General features: G+C 49.5%; 2 long non-coding RNA genes and 6 other non-coding genes across 9 annotated transcripts in view; all 8 read left to right on the top strand.

Moving 5' to 3' along the window:
• The first annotated feature begins 374 nt into the window (after positions 1-374).
• LOC141371575 (uncharacterized) lies at positions 375-10546 on the top strand. Its single transcript, XR_012376645.1, has 5 exons — positions 375-502; positions 1709-1850; positions 5099-5176; positions 7782-7859; positions 10448-10546. It is a non-coding gene; the product is annotated as an uncharacterized lncRNA (long non-coding RNA).
• Positions 749-843, top strand: LOC112808868 (small nucleolar RNA SNORD116). The gene has a single exon (XR_003204467.1). It is a non-coding gene; the product is annotated as a small nucleolar RNA SNORD116 (small nucleolar RNA).
• Positions 2763-2855, top strand: LOC112808865 (small nucleolar RNA SNORD116). Its single transcript, XR_003204464.1, has one exon. It is a non-coding gene; the product is annotated as a small nucleolar RNA SNORD116 (small nucleolar RNA).
• Positions 5427-5519, top strand: LOC112808864 (small nucleolar RNA SNORD116). Its single transcript, XR_003204463.1, has one exon. It is a non-coding gene; the product is annotated as a small nucleolar RNA SNORD116 (small nucleolar RNA).
• LOC112808867 (small nucleolar RNA SNORD116) lies at positions 8112-8203 on the top strand. Its single transcript, XR_003204466.1, has one exon. It is a non-coding gene; the product is annotated as a small nucleolar RNA SNORD116 (small nucleolar RNA).
• A 230-nt stretch (positions 10547-10776) lies between the features above and the next one.
• On the top strand, positions 10777-10869 carry LOC112808866 (small nucleolar RNA SNORD116). The gene has a single exon (XR_003204465.1). It is a non-coding gene; the product is annotated as a small nucleolar RNA SNORD116 (small nucleolar RNA).
• Positions 10870-13149: 2280 nt separating this feature from the next.
• LOC141371574 (uncharacterized) overlaps positions 13150-23798 on the top strand; it is a 55539-nt gene continuing 44890 nt past the window's right edge. Inside the window, exon 1 of one of the 2 annotated variants that reach the window (XR_012376643.1) lies at positions 13150-13259. This is a non-coding gene — a long non-coding RNA (uncharacterized lncRNA). Of the gene's footprint in view, positions 13260-19040; positions 19291-23798 lie in introns of those variants that run through there. The other variant, XR_012376644.1, reaches the window with a different exon arrangement.
• LOC112808869 (small nucleolar RNA SNORD116) lies at positions 13443-13530 on the top strand. The gene has a single exon (XR_003204468.1). It is a non-coding gene; the product is annotated as a small nucleolar RNA SNORD116 (small nucleolar RNA).

Genomic DNA, 23798 nt, shown 5'->3' with positions numbered 1-23798 from the left:
CACCGACGCCCGTGCCCACCGCCCACCAGGCATGCACATACCCGCCCCTCGCGCACACGTGCCCACACGAAACAGACCCGAACTACAAAGAGGTAGAAGCCCATGTCTACACCCACCCGAACTCCACTTCCACACGCTCACAACACTCCCATTCTGACTCCCACGCCTGCACAGACTCGCGTGCCAATGGCTGTGTAGTCTTGAGCAGAGGGCATCCTGCTCAGCCGTCCCCAGCGCTGCCTGTGCGACAGAGGGTCAGGATAGGCCGATGCGAGGCTGCACCTAGGAGGCATTCGGAGCGGTCCGGTGACCTGAGCACCTGGATCCTTTTGTCACACGTGTGTGTCATTTGTCCCCACTTCTCATGGTTGGTGTCCAAGCCGGGCTTGCTGTTGGCCCAGAGAAGTCTTTCCCATTCTCAGATGCACGGAGGTTGGCCGGGTGTCCGGAAGAATTGTTATCCAGCGCGACGTGGGCACCCTGCGGATGCATCGCCAAGTCGGTAAGCCTTCCATTGTCTCCGTTGTATACCTTGGCCGTGGGATTTCCTGTGTCTGCCTCAGAGCCTGCCAATGCACATGTGCCTGGTGGCATGTGGGGTCTGGCTCCAAGAGCGGCTGGAGCGTACCTCTTGCTAGTGGCTTGGCTCTGGATGGTCCAGGCTGCTGGCGGCACTCTGGCCATCGGCTCAAACATCTGAGCCACCCAGCTAGCCTCGTTCTATGTGCCAGGTGGCCTGAATGTCCTCGGATCAATGATGACTCCCTCATTCTGCATTCCTTGGAAAAGCTGAACAAAATGAGGGAGAACTCCCTATCGTCATTCTCTTTGAAACTGATGTCCAGCACCTTGTCTCCCCTCCGTGAAGGTAGTAGTAATGAACAACTTTCCCTCGGTCACACTGTCGCAGCACCACCATCACCATCACCATCACCAGCACCAGCACCATTAGCATCAGCACCGCCATCAGCAGCATCAGCAGCATCAGCAGCAGCAGCACCCTGTGGCCCCAGCATTCATGAAGGGATGGGATCTGGCCGCAGCAGAGAGGGCAGGAGCATGGGTGGCTGGCTGTCGGAGGCCACTTGTGCCCCTGTGGTCCTAGGCCACTAAGGGTCCTCTCCATGAAACTTCCAGCCTCAGTGCTCCTGGGGCATTTCCCCTTGAGCTGGGGGCAGTTCCCTTGGGCTAGCTTGCTGATGCCGTTTTGTGTCCACCTGGCTTGCACTTCACTCTCGGGATGAGTAGGTGCTGCTAGCAGATTTGCACCCTGCCAGGACCGTGGCTGCTGGGCGGAGGTGGACTGGGCTGGGACCCAGATTGCAGGAGAGCAAGGTCCATGAGATCCCCTATGGCCATGCAGATGGCCTGTAGGAGACTGGTGGTGGGGTGCATGGACTGGGGACTCTGTTCTTTGACAGCATTCTGTGTCCAGCCTGGTCCCCGCTTCCCACACCCACCTCTGCCCCCTCCCCCACCCATGACCTGCTCCACTTCCTGCCACCCTTCCCTCCATCCACCACCCCATATGTCACGCCCCTATGTTTGGAAGCGTTCATGTGTGGGTGTCTGACTGCAGGTACAGAAGGAACCTCCAGATTATAGGGAGAGGCAGAGCAGTGTGTCCCCACTGCATGGCACTGCCGTGGACGCCCACAGACCTGTCCACCATGCTGAAGCACACCTGTCTCATCTCCTCACTTCCCAGGTAGAGTTGGCTACACGCGGGTTTCCGTGAGCATTGGCGAGTCACAATCTGCCTCATCGGTGATGCCCTGTCTGTGAGGCGAGGACGGTCCAGGAGAGTAGCACTGTGTAGTCTGGTTATGTGGGAGCCACTGGCGTGAGCGGTAAGAAACTCGCCTCTGCCTCAACCGGACAGGGTCCTTTGCAAGGCGTCCTTGGCCGAGGATGGTTCCCTGGCTACGCTGTGGCTTGCACTTGGGTTCTGCAAGGGCTGATGTGTGTGAATGCATCAGCTATCTCAGGCTGGAGTCCGGCACTTTTTTTTTAAATTTTTTTATTGTTATGTTAATCACCATATATTACATAATTTGTTTTGGTGTACAGTTCCATGATTCATTGTTTGTTCATAACACCCAGTGCTCCATGCAGAATGTGCCCTCCTCAATACCCATCACCAAGCTAACCCATCCCCCCACCCTCCTCCCCTCCAGAAACCTCAGTTTGTTTTTCAGAGTCCATCATCTCTCCTGGTTCGTCTCCCCCTCTGACTTACTCCCCTTCATTCTTCCTCTCCTGCTATCTTCTTCTTTTTCTTTTTTCTTAAAATATGTTGCGTTATTTGTTTCAGAAGTACAGATCTGTGATTCAACAGTCTTGCACAATTCACAGCGCTCACCGTAGCACATATCTTCCCCAATGTCCATCACCCAGTCACCCCATCCCTCCCACCCCCGACCACTCCAGCAACCCTCAGTTTGTTCCTGAGATTAAGAATTCCTCGTATCAGTGAGGTCATATGATACATGTCTTTCTCTGATTGACGTATTTCACTCAGCATAACACCCTCCAGTTCCATCCACGTCGTTGCAAATGGCAAGATCTCATTCCTTTTGATGGCTGCATAATATTCCATTGTGTATATATACCACATCTTCTTTATCCATTCATCTGTCGATGGACATCTTGGCTCTTTCCACAGTTTGGCTATTGTGGACATTGCTGCTATAAACATTGGGGTGCACGTACCCCTTCGTGGAGCCCGGCACTTTAAACGTTCTGTGTCCTGAAACGTGCTTGGATCGATGATGACTCCCTACAAATGCATTCCTTGGAAATCTGAACAAAATGAGTGACAATCCCTACCGTCGTCCTCATCGGAACTGAGGTCCAGCACGTGGCTCCACCTGGGAACTGAGAGTGAGGGACACATGCTCTCTGATAGCTTTACTGGTAGCTAGGAGTGTGCGCCAGGTTTGGAAGTTGCCGTCTGGTGGGGGAAAGTCTCAGCAGCAGAGGGATACCCACCCCCACCCCTAGGGATTGCCTGCCGTGACATGGGCCATCTGGGTGCAAAGGTCTGGCCTCTCCTAGAGCAGCCTGGGAGGGTGCGGGTGACAGAGGTCGGCGTACCACGCCGCATGGGTGCAGGCTGTCTTGGAGTCACTGAGGCACTCCTCGCCACTGCTCACCCCCACTCCTGCCGCCACCCCGGCCACAGCCCCGGCCCTGGGCCCTCTTCTTCCCTTGCTCTTGTGCCTTGTCTGCTCCAGACCAGAGAGGTTTTGGAAAAGCGACAGGAGAAGGGCCTCAGGCCAGGCTCAGGGCAGGCTTCTTCCTCAGCTGCTCCATGGCAGAGGGCTCATGGAGTGCCTTGTTGGTAGGGCAGGCTCAGGGGTTTCAGAAATGGGGAGGTCAGATACGCTGACCACATCGCCTGGGCGGCAGCATCCATCCTGTGGACCGTGGCAATCATGGTGGCTTATGGGGATGTGGCAGTGAGGACAAATGGACGTGGCCTGTGGGTGACTGTGGGAAGCCCTTGGTAGAGATAGAGGCAGTTAGAACCATAGTCCTTGGAACGACTCATCAGTGCGACATGGGGGTTGGAAGCAGGGTGATCCCCCTGCTGGGACAGGTCACCCCTGGCCACAGGAACACAGGAGAGAAGCCTGCCCAGGTGACGGTGAGCCTCGGGAGGCCAGGGTACCCGTCTGCGGTGGGCTTGACATGTTTCCTCTTAGGGGGAGGCGGCAGTGCCTGGGCGTCTTGGGGTTGCCAGTGGTGTTCAGATGGGCAGGTCGAATCTGGGGGCCAGTGCCCTTCCAATGCCCTCCCCTCCCCTTCACAGCTGACTTCGGCAGGTATGGCAGTGAACGGTGACCTGGAGAGGCTCCCTCAGGGTGGATAGCCAGCCCATGCAATTTTCCCCAGAAGTTAGGGTTTCCAATGGGAGGGCAGTGGGCACCAACTGGCAGAACATGGCGGGGAACAGTGCTGTGAGAATTGCTCTTGGACTAGGGGCAGTTGAGGGTGCGGGATCAGGGTACGGGCTGACGGGGCTTTCTGCTCGGTGGCTAGATCCACACATGATTTCTGTGTGCTTCCTTTTGGGGCAGAGGTGGAAACCCCAGGCCCGCGGACAGCTGGGTTGGTTTCTCAGGTCAGGCGGTGCTGCCGGTCCAAGGCTTGGCCCCTTGTGGCATGGCCCCCAGGGCAGGATTGGGCCACATTGCAGGGCCCAGTGGGCTTCTGGTGATGCAGGCCTCCGTGGGTGACAGTGGAATGGGGCGGACACACAAGTGGCATTAGTGTGTGAGGTCACCCCCTGCACAGGTCCTGCTCTGGACCCCACCCGAACCAGTGTTGGTGACCTCATGACAGACGGTTTGGTCACTGGCACCTCGGGAACTGGGGACTCTTGAGCCCCAGGTGGGCTTTCTGCATTGAACAAGGGAGGGGATCTGGCCGTGGCAGAGAGGGCAAGAGCATGGGTGGCTGGCTGCAGGAGGCCACTTGTGCCCCTGTGGCCCTAGGCTATGAAACATCCTCTCCCGGAAGCTTCTGGGCTCATCACTCCTGGGGCGGTTCCCCTCGAGCTGAGAACTGTCCCCTTGGGCTAGCTTGCCGATGCTGTTTTGTGTCTCCTTGGAGTGCACTTCACTTTCAGGACGATTAGGTGCTGCAAGCGCGTTTTCTACCTGCGAGGGCCATTTTTGGGTGGAGGTGTTCTGGGCTGGGACCCAGACCATGTGGGACGAGGTCCACGAGATCCCCTATGGCCGTGCAGACAGCATGTAGGAGACCAGTGGTGGGGTGTGTGGATTGGGGATTCGTTTCCTTTGCAGCACTCTGTGCCCAGGGTGGCCCCCACTGCCCACTCCCACCTACTCCACCTATTCTGCCTGTGACCCACTCCCCTTCCCGCCACCCTTCCCTCAATCCCCCACCGCATACCCCATGCCCCCATGCTTGGAAGCATCCACGTGTTGGTGTCTGTCTGCAGGCATGGAAGGAGCACCCAGATCCTAGGGAGAGGCAGAGCAGCATGTCCCCACTGTGTAGCATTGCTGTGGATGCCCACAGACCTGTCCACTATGCTGAAGCACACCTGTCTCTTCTCCCCACGTCCCAGGTGAAGTTGGCTGGATGTGGTTGTCCGTGAGCATCGGGGAGTCCCATTCTGCCTCATTGGCATTGCCTGGCCTGCGAGGTGAGGACAGCCTGGGAGAGTAGCGCTGTGTGTTCTGTGGTCACATGGGAGCTGCCGGCATAAGCAGTAAGAGGCTTACCCCTGCCTCAGGTGGCTGGGATCCTTCCCGAGGCCTCCTTGGCCAAGGATGGCTTCCCTGGCCGGGCAGTGCTTGCCCTTGTGTTCTGCCGAGGCCCGATGTGTGTGAATGCATTGACTGTCCCAGGTTGGAGCCCCGCACTTTTAATATTCCATGTCCTGAAACGTGCTCGGATCGATGATGACTCCCTACAAATGCATTCCTTGGAAATCTGAACAAAATGAGTGACAATCCCTACCGTCGTCCTCATCGGAACTGAGGTCCAGCACATGGCTCCACCCGGGAACTCGGAGTGAGGGACACATGCCGTCCGATAGCTTTCCGGTAGCTAAGAGTGCACGCCAGGTTTGGAAGTCACCCCTCTGTCCGGGAAATGTCTTAGGAGCGGAGGGATGCCTGCCCCAACTGCTAGGGGATTGCCCATGGCCAGAGTTCCATCTGGGTGCAAAGGTCTGGCCTCTCCTAGTGCAGCCTGGGAGGGAGTGGTGGTAGAGGTTGGCTTACCACACCGTGTCGGTGCAGGCTGCCTTGGAGTAACTGAGGCACTCCCCACTACCGCTCACCCCCACACCTGCTGCCACCCCGGCCACGGCCCAGGCCATGGTCCTTGCTCCAGGCAGGGCCCTACTTCTCCCTGCCCTTGTTCCTTGTCTGCTCCAGGGCAGAGATGTTTTGGACATGGGATTCGAGAAGGGCCTCAGGCCATGCTCGGGTCAGTCTTCTTCCTCAGCTGCTCCATGGCAGACGGCTTGTGGAGTGCCCTGGTAGGGCAGGCTCAGGGGTTGTTGGGATTGGGGAGGTCGACTATGCCAACCATATCATCTGGGTGACAGCGTCGTCCATCCAGTGGGCCATGGCCATCATGGTGGCTTACAGGGATGCAGCTCTGAGGTTAAAGGGCCATGGCCCACGGGCGACCGGAGAAAGCCATCGGCAGAGATAGAGGCAGTTAGAACCGTGGTCCCTGAAACGATCGTTAGTGCAAAGTGGTGTTTGAGGCAGTGTGATACCCCCACTGGGACAGGTCACCCCTTGCCGCAGGCACACAGGAAGGAAGCCTGCCTGGGTGACGGTGAGCCTCGGAAGGCCAAAGTGTCCATCTGCGGCAGGCGTGGCGTGTTTCCTCATAGGGGGAGGCAGCAGCGTCTGGGCATCTTGGGGTGTCTGGTGGGTTTCAGATGGGCAGGTTGAATCTGGGGGCCAATGCCCTTTCCAACGCCCTGCCCTCCCTGCACAGCCGACTTCCGCGTGCAAGCCAGTGAATGGGCCCCTGGAGAATTTCCTTCAGCATGGGTAGCTGACCCATGCACGTTTCCCCAGAAGTTTGAGTTTCCATTGGGAGGGCAGTAGGCACCACCTGGCAGAATGTGGCAGGGACCAGTGCTGTGAGAATTGGTCTTGGACTCGGTGCTGGTGAGGCTGCGGGATCAGGGTACGTGCTGATGGGGCTTTCGGCCCAGTGGCCAGACCCACACATAGTTACTGTGTGCTTGCTTTTGGGGCAGAGGTGGGTACCCCAGGTGCAGGGAGGGCTGGGTCGTGTTCTGAGTCCAGGCAGTGCTCCCAGTCCAAGGCATGGCCCAATGGGACGTGGTCCCCCAGGGCAGGATTGGGCCCTGTCGAAGGCCCCACGGGCTTCTAATGACATGGGCCTCCATGGGTGACCCTTGGGGAGGGCAGACACACGAGGGGCATGAGAGTATGAGCTCACCCCTTGCACGGGTCTTGCTCTGGAGCCCTCCAGAACCAGTGTTAGGTGACCTCCTGCCAGGGGGATTGGTTGCTGGCACCTCAGGAATTGGGGGTCTCTCGAGCCCCGTGTGGGCTTTCTGAATTGATCAAGGGAGGGGATCTGGCCATAGCAGAGAGAGCAGAAGTGTGGGTGCCTGACTGTGGGAGGCCACTTGTGCCTCCATGGCCTTAGGCCACAAAGGGTCCTTTCCCAGAAATTTCCGGGCTCATTGCTCCTGGGGCTGTTCCCCTCAAGCCAAGGTCAGTTCCCTTGGGCTAGCTAGCTGATGCCGGTTTGTGTCTGCCTGGCGTGTACTTTGCACTCAGGATGAGTAGGTGCTGCAAGTGGGTTTGCTCCCTGCCAGGGTCGCAGCTGTTGGGCAGAGGTGTTCTGGACTGGGACCCAGACCGTGGGAGGGCGAGGGCCACGAGATCCCCCTATGGCCGTGTGGATGCCCTGTAGGAGACCGGTGGTGGGGTGCAGGAACTGGACACTTGTTTCCTTTGCAGCATTCTGTGACCAGGGTGGCCCCTGCCACCCACCCCTACCTCCTCCCCCTCTCCCACCTGTGACCTGCTCCTCTTCCCGCCACCCTTCTCTCTGTCCCCCACCCCATACCCGATGTCCCCATGCTTGGAAATGTCCACATGTGGGTTCTGTCTGCAGGCATGGGAGGAGCCCCCAGATCATAGGGAGAGGCAGAGCAGCATGTCCCCAAGCTTGGCACTGCTGTGGATGCCCACAGACCTGTCCGCCATGCTGAAGCGCACCTGTCTCATCTCCCCACTTCCCAGGTGGAGTTGGCTGGATGCAGGTGTTTGTGAGCATTGGGGAGTCCCATTCTGCCTTATCAGCGATGCCCGGCCTGTGAGGTGAGGACGGCCTGGGAGAGTAGTGCTGTGTGGTCTCCAGTCACGTGGGAGCCGCCAGTGTAAGCGGTGAGAGGCTCACCTCTTCCTCAGCTGGCTGGGGTCCTTTGCAAGGCCTCCTTGGCCGAGGATGGCTTTCCCTGGCTGCGCAGTGGCTTGGCCCTGGGTTCTGCTGAGGGCCGATGTGTATGAATACATCGGCTATCCCAGGCTGGAGCCCTGCACTTTTAACGTTCCATGTCCTGAAATGTGCTCGGATCGATGATGACTCCCTACAATGCATTCCTTGGAAATCTGAACAAAATAAGTGACAATCCCTACCATAGTCCTCATCGGAACTGAGGTCCAGCACGTGGCTCCACTGGGGAACTCAGAGTGAGGGACATATGCCGTCTGATAGCTTTACTGGTAGCTAGGAGTGCGCGCCAGGTTTGGAAGTCACCGTCTAGTGGTGGAAAGTCTCAGCGGCAGAGGGATGCCCACCCCCACCCCTAGGGATTGCCCGTCGTGACTCGGGCCATCTGGATGCAATGGTCTGGCCTCTCCTAGAGCAGCCTGGGAGGGTGCGGGTGGCAGAGGTCGGCGTACCACGCCGCATGGGTGCAGGCTGTCTTGGAGTCACTGAGGCACTCCTCGCCACTGCTCACCCCCACCCCTGCCAGCACCCCGGCCACAGCCCTGGCCCCGGGCCCTCTCTGTCCCTTGTCCTTGTGCCTTGTCTGCTCCAGACCAGAGAGTTTTTGGAAAACGACAGGAGAAGGGCCTCAGGCCAGGCTCAGGGCAGGCTTTCTCCTCAGCTGCTCCATGGCAGAGGAGTTATGGAGTGCTTTGCTGGTAGAGCAGGCTCAGGGGTTTTCAGGAATGGGGAGGTCAGCTATGCTGACCACATCGCCTGGGCAGCAGCATCCGTCCTATGGACCATGGCCATCATGGTGGCTTACAGGGATGTGGCAGTGAGGTCAAATGAATGTGGCCTGTGGGCGACTGTGGGAAGCCCTTGGTAGAGATAGGGGCAGTTAGAACCGTAGTCCCTGGAATGACTCATTAGTGTGATGTGGGCGTTGGAGGCAGGGTGATCCCCCTGCTGGGACAGGTCACCCCTGGCCACAGGAACACAGGAGAGAAGCCTGCCCAGGTGACGGTGAGCCTCGGGAGACCAGGGTGCCCGTCTGTGGTGGGCTTGACGTGTTTCCTCTTAGGGGGAGGCGGCAGTGCCTGGGTGTCTTGGGGTTGCCAGTGGTGTTCAGATGGGCAGGTCGAATCTGGGGGCTAGTGCTCTTTCCAGTGCCCTCCCCTCCCCTTCACAGCTGACTTTGGCAGGCATGGCAGTGAATGGTGACCTGGAGAGGCTCCCTCAGGGTGGATAGCCAGCCCACGCAAGTTTCCCCAGAAGTTAGCGTTTCCAATGGGAGGGCAGTGGGCACCAACTGGTGGAATGTGGCAGGGAACAATGCTGCGAGAATTGCTCTTGGACTAGGGGCAGGTGAGGTTGTGGGATCAGGGTACGTGCTGATGGGGCTTTCTGCCCAGTGGCCAGATCCACACATGGTTCCCACGTGCTTGCTTTGGGTCAATGGTGGGTAACCCAGGCCCACGGATGGCTGGGTTGGTTTCTTAGGTCAGGCGGTGCTCTGGGTCTAAGTCTCGGCACCCTGTGGCATGGCCCCCAGGGCAGGATTGGGCCATGTTGCAGGGTCCAGTGAGCTTCTGGCGAGGCGTGCCTTCGTGGGTGACAGTTGGATGCAGGTGGACACACAAGAGGCATTAGCGTGTGAGGTCACCCCCTGCACAGGTCCTGCCCTGGAGCCCACCTGAACCAGTGTTAAGTGACCTCCTGCCAGATGGTTTGGTCGCTGGCACCTCAGGAATTGGGGACTCTCCACTCCCATGTGGGCTTTCTGCATGAACAAGGGAGGGGATCTGGCCACGGCAGAGAGGGCAGAAGTATGGGTGGCCAGCTGTGGGAGGCCACTTGTGCCCCTGTGGCCCTAGGCCATGAAGCGTCCTCTCTCGGAAGCTTCCAGGCTCATTGTTCTTGGGGCAGTTCCCCTCGAGCTGAGAACGGTCCCCTTGGGCTAGCTTGCCGATGCTGTTTTGTGTCTCCCTGGAGTGCACTTCGCTTTCAGGACGAGAAGGTTCTGCAAGCGGGTTTGCTACCTGCGAGGGCCATTTTTGGGTGGAGGTGTTCTGGGCTTGGACCAAGACCGTGGGAGGGCAAGGTCCATGAGATCCCCCTATGGCCGTGTGGACAGTGTGTAGGAGACCAGTGGTGGGTTGTGTGGACTGGGGACTCGTTTCCTTTGCAGCACTCTGTGCCCAGGGTGGCCCCCGCTGCCCAACCCCACCTCCTCCCCCTCCCCCACCCACAACCCGCTCCCCTTCCGGCCACCCTTCCCTCAATCCCCCACCCCATAACCCATCCCCCATGCTTAGAAGCGTCCACGTGTGGGTGTCTCTCTGCAGGTATGGAAGAAGCACCCAATCGTAGGGAGAGGCGGAGCAGCGTGTCCCTGCTGCGTGGCACTGCTGTGGATGCCCACAGTTCTGTATGCCATGCTGAAGCACACCTGTCTCTTCTCCCCACTTCCCAGGTGGAGTTGGCTGGATGTGGTTGTCCGTGAGCATCGGGGAGTCCCATTCTGCCTCATCAGGGATGCCTGGCCTGCCAGGTGAGGACAGCCTGGGAGAGTAGCGCTGTGTGTTCTGTGGTCACATGGGAGCCACCAGCATAAGCGGTAAGAGGCTCGCCTCTGCCTCAGGTGGCTGGGGTCCTTCCTGAGGCCTCCTTGGCCAAGGATGGCTTCCCTGGCCGGGCGGTGGCTTGCCCTTGGGTTCTGCCGAGGGCCGATGTGTGTGAATGCATCGACTGTCCCAGGTTGAAGCTAGGCACTTTTAATGTTCCATGTCCTGAAACGTGCTCGGATCGATGATGACTCCCTACAAATGCATTCCTTGGAAATCTGAACAAAATGAGTGACAATCCCTACCGTCGTCCTCATCAGAACTGAGGTCCAGCACGTGGCTCCACCCGGGAACTCGGAGTCAGGGACACATGCCGTCTGATAGTTTTACCAGTAGCTAGAAGTGTACGCCAGGTTTGGAAGTCACCCCTCTGTCCGGGGAAAGTCTCAGGAGCGGAGGGAGGCCCTCCTCCACCCATAGGGGATTGCCCACAGCGACCAGGGCCATCTGGGTGCAAAGGTCTGCCCTACCCTAGAGCCACCTGGTATGGAGCGAGTGGCAGAGGTCGGCTTACCATTCCGTGTGGGTGCAGACTGCCTTGGAGTCACTGAGGCACTCCCCACCACCACTCACCCCAGCCATGGCCCAGGCCTTGGTCCTTGCACCGGGCAGGGCCCTGCTCCTTCCTGCCCTTGTTCTTTGTCTGCTCCAGGGCAGAGACATTTTGGACATGGGATATGAGAAGGGCCTCAGGCCATCCTCAGGTCAGTCTTCTTCCTCAGCTGCTCCGTGGCAGACGGCTGGTGGAGTGCCCTGGTAGGGCAGGCTCAGGGGCCGTCGGGCTTGGTGAGGTCAGCTATGCCGACCATATTGCCTGGGTGACAGCATCGTCCATCCAGTGGGCCATGGCCATCATGGTGGCTTACGGGGATGCGGTTCTGAGGTTAAAGGGCCACGGCCCACGGGCGACCAGAGGAAGCCCTCGGCAGAGATAGAGGCAGTTAGAACTGTGGTCCCTGAAACGATCGTTAGTACAACGTGGGGTTTGAGGTGTGGTGATCCCCCTGCTGGGACAGGTCACCCCTTGCCACAGGCACACAGGCGGGAAGCTTGCCTGGGTGACAGTGAGCCTCGGGAGGCCAAGGTGTCCATCTGCAGCAGGCGTGACGTGTTTCCTCGTAGGGGGAGGCAGCAGCGCCTGGGCGTCTTGGGGTGTCTGGTGGGTTTCAGATGGGCAGGTTGAATCTGGGGGCCAATGCCCTTTCCAACGCCCTGCCCTCCCCGCACAGCTTACTTACATGGGCAAGGCAGTGAATGGGCCCCCGGAGAATTTCCTTCAGCATGGGTAGCTGACCCATGCATGTTTCCCCAGAAGTTTGAGTTTCCATTGGGAGGGCAGTGGGCACCACCTGGCAGAATGCGGCAGGGACCAGTGCCGTGAGAATTGGTCTTGGACTCGGTGCTGGCGAGGCTGCGGGATCAGGGTACATGCTGACGGGGCTTTCTGCCTGGTGGCCAGACCCACACATGGTTCCCGTGTGCTTGGTTTTGGGGCAGAGGTGGGTACCCCAGTTGCAGGGAGGGCTGGGTCTGTTCTGAGTCCAGGCAATGGTCCCGGTCCAAGGCATGGCCCCCTGGGGCACGGCCCCCAGGGCAGGATTGGGCCCTGTCGAAGGCCCTATGGGCTTCTAATGACATGGACCTCTGTGGGTGACCCTTGGATGAGGGCGGACACACGAGTGGCATGAGAGGGCGAAGTCACCCCTTGCACGGGTCCTGCTCTGGAGCCCGCCAGAACCAGTGTTGGGTGACCTCCTGCCAGAGGGATTGGTTGCTGGCACCTCAGGAATTGGGGGTCTCTTGAGCCCCATGTGGGCTTTCTGAATTGATCAAGGGAGGGGATCTGGCCGTAGCAGAGAGAGCAGGAGTGTGGGTGCCTGACTGTGGGAGGCCACTTGTGCCTCCGTTGCCCTAGGCCACAAAGGGTCCTCTCCCGGAAGCCTCTAGGCTCATTGCTCCTGGGGTGGTTCCCCTCGATCGGAGGGCAGTTCCCTTGGGCTAGCTAGCTGATGCCGGTTTGTGTCTGCCTGGCGTGTACTTCGCTCTCTGGATGAGTAGGTGCTGCAAGTGGGTTTGCTCCCTGTCAGGACCACAGCTGTTGGGCGGAGGTGTTCTGGGCTGGGACCCAGACCGTGGGAGGGTGAGGTCCATGAGATACCCCTATGGCCATATGGACGCCCTGTAGGAGACCAGCGGCGGGGTACATGGACTGGGCACTTGTTTCCTTTGCAGCACTCTGTGACCAGGGTGGCCCCCGCTGCCCCCCCACCTCCTCCCCCTCTCCTGCCTGTGACCCGCTCCCCTTCCTGCCACCCTTCCCTCTATCCTCCACCCCATACCCAAGGCCCCCATGCTTGGAAGTGTCCACGTGTGGGTGTCTGTCTCCAGGCATGGGGGGAGCCCCCAGATCATAGGGAGAGGCAGAGCAGCGTGTCCCCACTGCCTGGCACTGCTGTGGATGCCCACAGACCTGTCCGCCATGCTAAAGCACACCTGCCTCTTCTCCCCACTTCCAGGGTGGAGTTGGCTGGACGCAGGTGTCCATGAGCACTGGGGAGTCACATTCTGCCTCATCAGCTATGCCCGGCCTGAGAGGCGAGGACTGCCTGGGAGAGTAGAGCTGTGTGGTCTGCAGTCACATGGAAGACGCCGGAGTAAGCGGTAAGAGGCTCACCTCTGCCTCAACCGGCGGGGTGCTTCATAAGGCAGCCTTGGCCGAGGATGGTTCCCTGGCCGCGTGTTGACTTGCCCCTGGGTTCTGCCGAGCGCTGATGTGTGTGAACGCATCGGCTGTCCCAGGCTGGAGCCCGGCACTTTTAACATTCTGTGTCCTGAAACATGATTGGATCGATGATGACTCCCTACGAATGCATTCCTTGGAAATCTGAACAAAATGAGTGACAATCCCTACTGTCGTCCTCATCAGAGATCCAGCACGTGGCTCCACCTGGGAACTCGGAGTGAGGGACACATGCCCTCTGATAGCTTTACTGGTAGCTAGGAGTGCACGCCAGGTTTGGAAGTCACCGTCTGGCAGGGGAAAGTCTCAGCGGCAGAGGGACACCCACCCCCACCCCTAGGGATTTCCGCAGCAGCTGGGGCCATCTGGGTGCAATGGTCTGGCTTCTTCTAGAGCGGCCCGGGAGGGTTCGGGTGGCAGAGGTCAGCATACCACACCACGTGGGTGCAGGCGGCCTTGGAGTCACTGAGGCCCTCCCTGCTACCGCTCACCCCCCACCCCCGCCGCCGCCCTGGGGCCCTGCTCTTCCCTTGCCCCTGTGCCTTGTCCACTCCAGGGCAGATAGGTTGGGGACACAGGACAGGAGAAGGACCTCAGGCCATGCTCAGGGCAGGCTTCTTCCTCAGCTTCTCTGTGGCAAAGGGCACGTGGCGTGCTCTGTAGTTTCCTTGGGTTATCTGTTCTAGTCAGTTTAGTGGCCTTGTGGTCTTGTTCTTTTTGATATTCTGACTACCCTTCCTGATAGTCTCCTGTGGAGTGCCTTTCATTGCCTCTTACTGAGTTTTCCCCTTTGAAAATATGTTTTCATCCGTTTGAATCTGACGTCTTCTTCCCCTCAGGTAGGATCATAGTATAAATGATATTTTTTTTCAATTTTTTTAACATACTGTTTATGATATACTGTTTATCTGTTTTTCTGTCCTCTTCATCTTCACACTTTGTGTATCCTTCACATTTTTTGTTTTGTGGTTTTTCTTTTTCATGTTTCTATATATGCTGTTTATTCCCTTAGTTTTTAGAAATCATGTATATTTCAGTGATTCAGGCTTTTTTGTTTTTTCATTTTGCATTCCTCCTTAGGATCCTTTTGTCTATATTATGTGTTTCAGCTTTGTGTTCACATCATATTATTGATCTACCCAATTATGAATGAATTATTCAGCAAAATGATTTACTTTTATGAAAATTTTTCTTACTATCTTAGCATTGAAATTTCCCAGTGCTTTTTGGATTTTTTTTTCCAGTGGAACATATTGCATCATGCCTGTTGTATTAACTGTGCTTTTAAATGTCTTTTGTACAGTTCAGGTGGATATCTTCCTTCTTTTGCTAGTGTTCTTGGTGTGCCACTTTTGATGATGACAATCACATGGTTTTGTGGTCTTGTTCTCTCTTCCAAGTGTAGTTCTTTTGAATGGTACCTGAGGTTGTCTGTTCACATTTTATCAAATTTTTATTTGGAACAGTATATTCAATAACTTTTTAATGTCCTGTGGAAGGTAGTGGATTTTATTGAAGTGTATCTCATAGTTAGGTCATACAATGTGTCATAATTCACATTACCCTATGTTAGTCATTAGTCTTCAGATATGTGATTACTCATTGTCAAGACAGGAAACTTTATGTAGTCAATATATTGTGATTGATGAATTTCACTCATACTTAACTTTCTGCGTATATACACATATATATCCTTCTATTATTTTCCATTGTCAGATATTTGTAAAATCTTAATGGATTTGAACTTTTTCTTGTTTTCCAAATGTCCTTTTGTTACTGAAATGTCAAATGAATAATTTTTATATTTGTTAGTGAAATCATATTTTCAGTTTTATACTACTAATTTAGTTTTTTTTACTTTCCTTATGTTATCATGTTTTCAATAATTTTTATATTAGTGAAATCATATTTTCAGTTTTATACTACTAATTTAGTTTTTTTACTTTCCTTATGTTATCATGTTTTCTAATGATGTAATATTGAGAATCTTAATTTCTTATCACATGTTAGTTTTGTGAATGTTTTAGGTTATGTTCTTTTCTCCAAGATTGGATAAAATCTTTTGATTCATACTAAGTTCATTTATTGTCTTCCTGTTTTGTCAACACTAATAATGAGCCTATCCTATGAGATTTTTATATCATTTTTAAAGTTTCTTTTTTTTTTTTTTTTACAATTTCTCTTTGTTATCTGATGCTAGCTTTATTTTGGTTTGTTTCCACAGATCTTGTAGTTACAAGGTAAATATGTTTATCATTACTAATTTTAAATCTTTGTGAGACTACTACATCATGGTTTTTAGTCTTTTGTTGGTATCTTTTGATTTTCTCTTCTTCTGTTTGTGCTGTGAGGCATTATAATATATTGAGTCATTCATGGTTTTTGTCTTTTTTTTATTTCCAGAATTTGTACACTTTTCTTAAAATATTTTAAAAAATATCCAAATAAATTAATTTATATAGTTAAATTTAAATGTATGTACACAATGAATTTTACTGTCTTTTGCTTGGTTGACAAATGTACATGATTTTCATTTTTATATGCATTTATTACTATAGTTCAAAATGGACAGAAATGGGTTTCATATGAGAGAGTTTATCCTTTGACATATTACATGAAGGAGCTCTTCAGGTATAGTTCTGCCAAAATATATTCAAATGCCACTGGGAATTCTCATATAAGTAAGCATTTTTTCCTGAAGATATTAACATTCCTCTCAGGTTATTGTAGCACTTCAATGACAATGAGACTCTGGCTATTCTAATCAGCGCTGGGCCATCAATGATTCTGGTTACCATGATCAAGTTAGTGTGGATCAGTATCTCGAAGGGTAATATAATCCTGAATGCTCAGTGTCTACCACGTATCTCATTCTGAGATACTCTTTTATAAATGCTCCTGGATAAATGATGACTCCACAAATGGATCTTGTTGGAATATGAACAAAGTGAGCAACAAAAATAACTTCTGTAAGCTGAGGTCTATCCCATGGATCATGCTAAACAATAATGTGGAGGGGAATTCATTTTGGTCAGTAAGTATTACCAAAAAAAAAAAAAGTACTGTGGTATTTGAAAAATAACATGCTGGCATGTGCTAGAGGAAATGAATTGTAGAAAGGTCTATATAACCAATTGTGGAACGATATTACAACTTTTGGCTACAGTATCTACACATAAGTCATAAATAGACCCTGTGGAACCACCACTTAAATAATGAGTCCCATGAGAAATGTTTGTGACTACATTTGATCTATTTACATGTTTGAGCTCCTGGAATCTTCTGAGTCATGATCAGTGTCCCTAGTGTAATTAGATTATCAAAATCCAAAGATACTATGAAATTTTACTTATCATTTTCTATTAAGTGGAACAATTGTATGTAAATTGAAAAGTAGGTACCTTATGTGGAATCTTCATAGTATATTTTAATTTGCTTGTCATCCCTGTCACTAGGGATGATCAGAACAATTATTTACACATTGTTTTCTTTGCTTTTTCTATTATCTGAGCAAGAAATTTCATATACTTTCAAGTGATGGCTTCAATTACATGCTAGATTAAACATTTTTAGATGTGAGATGATTATATTTAAAATTCTTGGATTCTTATATGAATTTCATTGGCCACTTTCATATATCATCAATGGGTTTGTAATGTGTTTAGAGCAACACACTAGTTATAATACATGATTTTACATGAGTCTGCTGGGGAAATTTTGAGAAAAATATCTTAGAAACAGTTATTTCTGTACTATTTTGATCAAAATTGTGAGCATAATCATTCTTGTCCTCAGATGGTCCAATGAATATCCATTATGAATTCTTATAACTTTTTATAACTAAATATTCCATTAGGAAAATTTTGTCTTGCAACTTCTCTAATTTCCTATGTACTTTGTAGACTGGGTGTAGTATTAGAATTCCATGGAATCTCATCACTGCACCAGTGAAGTGCTGATTTTGAAGTACTCCCTCATCTGGGAAGGAACAAAACTATACACTCCAATACACAGTTTATGGTAAATTTATGTATCTCTGTTGTCTTATTATTTTTAAGTCATCAAAAATTTAATTGAGTTAGTGGATAGTTGGTTAATACAAACTATTATTAGTATTAAAAATCTGTTGGGTTATACGAAGCTTTAGTCTCCTTTATTTTTCAGATTTTACTCTTTCCTCTACTTTGAATAACCAGAAGCATCCTAGAAGAATAATAAATTAGTATATTTTTACATAAAGGTACATAGTGAGTCCTCCTGTCATATGCAGTTTTGGCAAATGGTCATATATACCTTTTATCTTTCCACATTTATAATTTTAACACAGGCAGGTGTGAACCAAAAACTGGGTTTCATATAGATGAGTTTATTCCTTCTCCTTGATGTATGATATGAAGGAAAGTATTGGGAATAATTCTGCCTCCCATCCTTACGGGCTGTTAGGAATTCTAACATCAGTAAGCATTTTGTCCTGAAAGTGCTGACATTCCTCTTAGGGAATCATAACACTCCAATAAGAATAAGATTGGCTATGCTAGTCAGCCATGGGGCTAGGTAAGCATTTCCCAGGGTGATAGAATCCTGATTGCTCTAGTGTCTGTCATATATTTCATTCTAAATAGCTATTTTATAAATGTGCCTATATCAGTAAAGACTTCGAAAATGGATCTTGTAGAAATCTGAACAAAATGAGTAACAAATCTCTTCTGTAAGCTGAGCTCCAGCATAGGGACCATGCAAGGCAAAAACTGTGTGGAGAATTCAGTTGGTGAGTTAGTAGTACCAACAGGGTATTTGAAAGCTAACCTGAATGTATAAATTAAGGGAAATTAATTGTATAGTTGTCCATAAATCTAATTGTTGGGTAAAATGGCAACATTTATTTGGGTAGCATCCATATACTCATAGTAAACAGACCATGGAGAACCAACACATGAGTAATGAACTCAGTGGAAAATGACTGTGCCTACTCTTAAGTCATTAATGCTATTTTCTTAGAAGATACAATCTTCTGAATGAGGAGCAGTCTACGGAGGTCTATTAGAGAGCCTATTTGAAAGAACTTATGAGTCTTATTTGGCCTTTATCTCAAGTAAAACAAACAAATGATAATTTTAGAGTTGTTTTTATTCTTGTGAATATTTTAAAATATATTTTAATTAGATTGATGATAACAGTCACAAGAAGTGGAATAGCTATTTTTTTTCTTCCTATCATCCAAGGGGCAATTTTCTAGACATTAGAATAAAGGGTTCATGTAGATAGTACATGAAACATTTTTTAAATAATAAATAAATCTCATTCTTGGTATTCAAGAAAGATTTCACTGGCTAATATTTCTTCAGCCAATTTTATACGTATTTAAAGGTGGATTATAGTCATAATGAATGATGCTAAGGGGGATAATTGGGGAAACTTTGACACCAGTATCTTCTAAATAAAAGATGACAATCTATGGTACTCTGTTTCAAGGAGTGAGTATAATTTTCTTGTCAGGTAGGTTGTCACATGCATATCTATATATTTAATTCCTTGGAACCTGTTAATTATAAATATTCAATTAGGAAGGTTTTCATTTCAACTTCCCCTAACTTCCCCCAAGCGTTATGGTTTGGAAATGACATTGGAATTGCTTGAAATTGTTCCTTCCACACCATTGGAAGTGTTGATGTTACTTTTACAAACTTCCCTTTCTAGAAATGACCAGATCACTGATTTCCAAAGGCAACATGTTATATGCAAAAAATGAATCATGGAACACTACATCAAAAACTAATGATGTACTGGGTGGGAGGAGCAAGATGGCAGAGGAGTAGGAAACCTGGATTTCATCTGGTCCCAGGAATTCAGCTGGTTAGGGATCAAACCATTCAAAACACCTATGAATGCAACAGGAGATCGAAGAAAAGAATAGCAACAACTCTGAACATAAAAGCGACCACTTTCTGGAAGGTAGGATGTACAGAGAAGTGAATCCAAGGTGATATTTGGGAAGATAGATGGCGGGCGAGGGGGCCTCTGTTGGCCGCTTCTGGCAAATGATAGAGCAGCAGAGCACAAAATCAGAACTTTTAGGGGTCAGCTCTGCTGAGGGACATTGCTCCAGTGGCTAAGGGGGGGGCGGTGGGAGGAACACTCACTGGGACAGTGTGGTCTCAGGACCCTCGGGGTCGCAGAAAGACTGGGGGTGCCTGAGTGTGGCAGAGCTCCCAGGTATCAGAGTGGGGAAGCCAGCTGCAGAGACAGAGCCAAGGAGTGGGCTCTCAGCTCCAGGTTGCCATAAACCGTGATCCACAGTGCAGTCGGGCCACTGCTTCTCCAGCAGGGACCCAAGAAACAGCAGATCCGGGGAGCATGAGATCACACCACAGGGATTGGCTGGGTTTGGAGACTACACACAGGGCCATGAGCCAGAGATAGAAAAGCTCGGTCACGGGCCAGGTGAACATGGAGTGCGGCCAGAGACTGGGGAGACAGAAGTGATTGAATGCTTTTCTCTGGGGACTCACTGAGTAGTGGGGCCCTGAGTACTCGGCTCCTCTGGGGCAGATATTGGGAGGCTGCCATTTTCACTCTCCTCCTCCAAAGTGGTACAGAAAGCTTGCAGGGAACAAAAGCTCCCGAGAGCAAAACTGAGCAGATTACTTAGCCCAACCCAGAAAGGGTGGGGCAATTCCACCTCTGGCAAAGACATTTGGGAACCACGGCAGCAGGCCTCTCCCCCAGAAGATCAGGAGGAACAGCCAGCCAAGACCAAGTTTACCGATCAATGAGAATGGCAGAACTCCAGTACTAGGGGAATGCTGTACATAGAATTCATGGCTTTTTTCCCATGATTCTTAAGTTTTTCAAAGTTAATTTTTTTTAATTTTTCTTTTTCCCCTTTTCAACCAACATCTTATCAATCCTTTTTTTTTAAATCTTTTTTTTATTTTTCATTTTTAGAGTCATATTCTATCCCTTCATAGTAGTTAACCTTATTTTTGTTATATATATATATATATAACTTGTTCTCTTTTTAAAATTTTGGGATACAGTTGCGTCTAACAGATCAAAATATACCCTAAATCTCTAGTGTATGGCTTTGTTCTAGTCTGCCTGATCACATTCTCTCCCCCCCCCTTTTTTTAAAATTCTCTTTTATCAACCAACTTCTTATCTTCTCAATTCCTTTTATAAAATCTTTTAGAATTTTCATCTTTACAGTCATATTCCATTCCTTCATCGTATCAACACTTATTTTTTGTACATATATAAGTTTTTCTTTCTTTAAAATTTTGGGAGTCACTTTCTTCTAACAGACCAAAATACACCCGAAATCTAGTGTGTCGCACTGATCTATGCATCAGCCTGATCATATTTGATAATATTCTGTTTTTGTTGTTGTTATTGTTTTGTGTTTATTTGTTTTTATCTTTTTTTTTTCTTTCTTTCCCTTTTTTTCCCCTGGTTTCAGGTCTTTTCTGACTTGTTTAGTGTATATTTTCTGGGGACGATATTACCCTGTTAGCATTTTGTTCTCTCATTCATCTATTCTCCTCTGAACAAAATGACAAGAGAGAAAAAAATCACTTCAATAAAAAGAACAAGAGGCAGTACTGACTGCCAGGGACTTAATCAATACAGATATTAGTAAGATGTCGGAAGTAGAGTTCAGAATGATGATTTTAAAGATACTAGCTGGACTTGAAAAAAACATGGAAGATATTAGAGAAACCCTTTCTGAAGAAATAAAAGAACTAAAATCTAACCAAGTCAAAATCAAAAAGGCTATTATTGAGGTGCAATCCAAAATGGAGGCTCAAACTGCTAGGCTAAATGAGGCAGAAGAGAGAATTAGTGATGTAGAAGACCAAATTATGGAAAATAAAGAGGCTGAGAAAAAGAGAGAGACACAACTACTGGATCACGAGGGCAGAATTCGAGAAATAAGTGATACCATAAGATGAAACAACATTAGAATAATTGGGAGCCCAGAAGAAGAGGAAAGAGAGAGGGGCAGAAGGTATATTGGAGCAAATTATAGCAGAGAACTTCCCTAATGTGGGGAAGGAAACAGGCATCAAAATCCAGGAGGCACAGAGAAACTGTCTCAAAATGAATAAAAATAGGTCAACACCCTGACATCTAATAGTAAAACGTAGGAGTCTCAGAGACAAAGAGAAAATCCTGAAAGCAGTTCAGGAGAAGAGATATGTAACCTACAATGGTAGAAACATTAGGTTGGCAACAGACCTATCCACAGAGACCAGACAGGCCAGAAAGGACTGGCGTGGTATATTCAGAGCACTAAACAAGAAAAATATGCAGCCAAGAATGCTATATCCAACTAGGCTGTCATTGAAAATAGGAAAGATGAAAAGTTTCCAGGACAAACAAAAACTAAAGGAATTTGCAATCACGAAGCCAGCCCTACAAGAAATATTGAAAGGGGTCCTCTAAGCAAAGAGAGAGCCTAAAAGCAACATAGACCAGAAAGGAACACAGACAATATACAATAACAGTCACCTTACAGGCAATACAATGGCACTAAATTCATATCTTCCAATAGTTACCCTGAATGTAAATGGGCTAAATGCCCCAATCAAAAGACACACAGTATCAGATTGGATAAAAAAGCAAGACCCATCGATATACTGTCTCCGAGAGACTCATTTTAGACCCAAAGACACCCCCAGATTGAAAGTGAGGGGGTGGAAAACCATTTACCATGCTAATGGACACCAAAAGAAAGCTGGAGTGGCAGTCCTTATATCAGATAAATTAGATTTTAAAGCAAGGACAATAATAAGAAATGAGGAAGGACACTATATCCTACTTAAAGGGTCTATCAAACAAGAAGATCTAACAGTTGTAAATATCTATGCCCCTAACATGGGAGCAGCCAATTATATAAGCCAATGAATAACAAAAGCAAAGAAACACATAGACAACAATACAATAATAGTGGGGGACTTTAACACCCCCCTCACTAAAATGGACAGATCATCTAAGCAAAAGAACAACAAGGAAATAAAGACTTTAAATGACCCACTGGACCAAATAGACTTCACAGACATATTCAGAACATTCCATCCCAAAGCAATGGAATACACATTCTTCTCTAGTGCCCATGGAACATTCTCCAGAATAGATCACATCCTAGGTCACAAATCAGGTCTCAACCAGTACCAAAAGATTGGGATTATTCCCTGCATATTTTCAGACCACAGTGCTTTGAAACTAGGACTCAATCACAAGAGGAAAGTCAGAAAGAACTCAAATACATGGAGGCTAAATAACATCCTACTAAAGAATGAATGGGTCAACCAGAAAATTAAAGAAGAATTAAAAAACTTCATGGAAACAAATGAAAATGAAAACAACTGTTCAAAATCTTTGGGATGCAGCAAAGGGAGTCCTAAGAGGAAAGTATATAGCAATACAAGCCTTTCTCAAGAAACAAGAAAGGTCTCAAAAACACAACCTAATCCTACACCTAAGGGAGCTGCAGAAAGAACAGCAAATAAAGTCTAACCCAGCAGGAGAAGAGAAATAATAAAGATCAGAGCAGAAATCAATGAAATAGAAACCAAAAGAACAGTAGAACAGATCAGTGAAACTAGGAGCTGGTTCTTTGAAAGAATTACCAAGAGGAGTGGGGACCATTTCCTTATACCACACACAAAAATAGACTCAAAATGGTTGAAAGACCTAAACCTGAGACAGGTGTCCATCAAAATCCTAAAGGAGAACACAAGCAGCAACCTCTTTGAACTTAGCCACAGCAACTTCTTCCTAGAAGCATCGCCAAAGGCAAGGGAAGCAAGGATAAAAATGAACTATTGGGACTTCATCAAGATTAAAAGGATTTGCACAGCAAAGGAAACAGTCAACAAAAGCAAAAGACAACCGACAGAATGGGAGAAGGTATTTGCAAATGGCATATCAGATAAAGGGCTACTATCCAAAATCTATAAAGAACTTAAACTCAACACCCAAAGAACAAATGATCCAATCAAGAAATGGGCAGAAGACATGAATAGATATTTTTCCAAAGAAGACATCCAGATGGCCAAGAGACACATGAAAAAATGATCAACATCACTCGGCAACAGGGAAATCCAAATCAAAACCTCAATGAGATACCACCTCACCCCAGTCAGAATGGCTAAAATTAACAAGTCAGGAAACGACAGATGTTGGCGGGGATGTGGAGAAAGGGGAACCCTCCTCCACTGTTGGTGGGAATGCAAGCTGGTGCAGCCACTCTGGAAAACAGTATGGGAGTTCCTCAAAAAGTTGAAAATAGAGCTACCATATGATCCAGCAACTGAACTACTGGGTATTTACCCCAAAGATACAAATATAGGGATCCAAAGCGGTACGTGCACCCTGATGTTTATAGCAGCAATGTCCACAATAGCCAAACTGTGGAAAGAGCCAAGATGTCCATCGACAGATGAAAGGATAAAGAAGAT

Source organism: Callorhinus ursinus, unplaced genomic scaffold (assembly GCF_003265705.2).
Source record: "Callorhinus ursinus isolate GAN/ISIS: 27379988/994484 unplaced genomic scaffold, GSC_fseal_2.0 scaffold78, whole genome shotgun sequence".
In the NCBI taxonomy this organism is placed as follows: Eukaryota; Metazoa; Chordata; class Mammalia; order Carnivora; family Otariidae; genus Callorhinus; species Callorhinus ursinus.
Note: the sequence above shows the minus strand (reverse complement) of the source record. Positions and strands in the feature narration are given on the sequence as shown.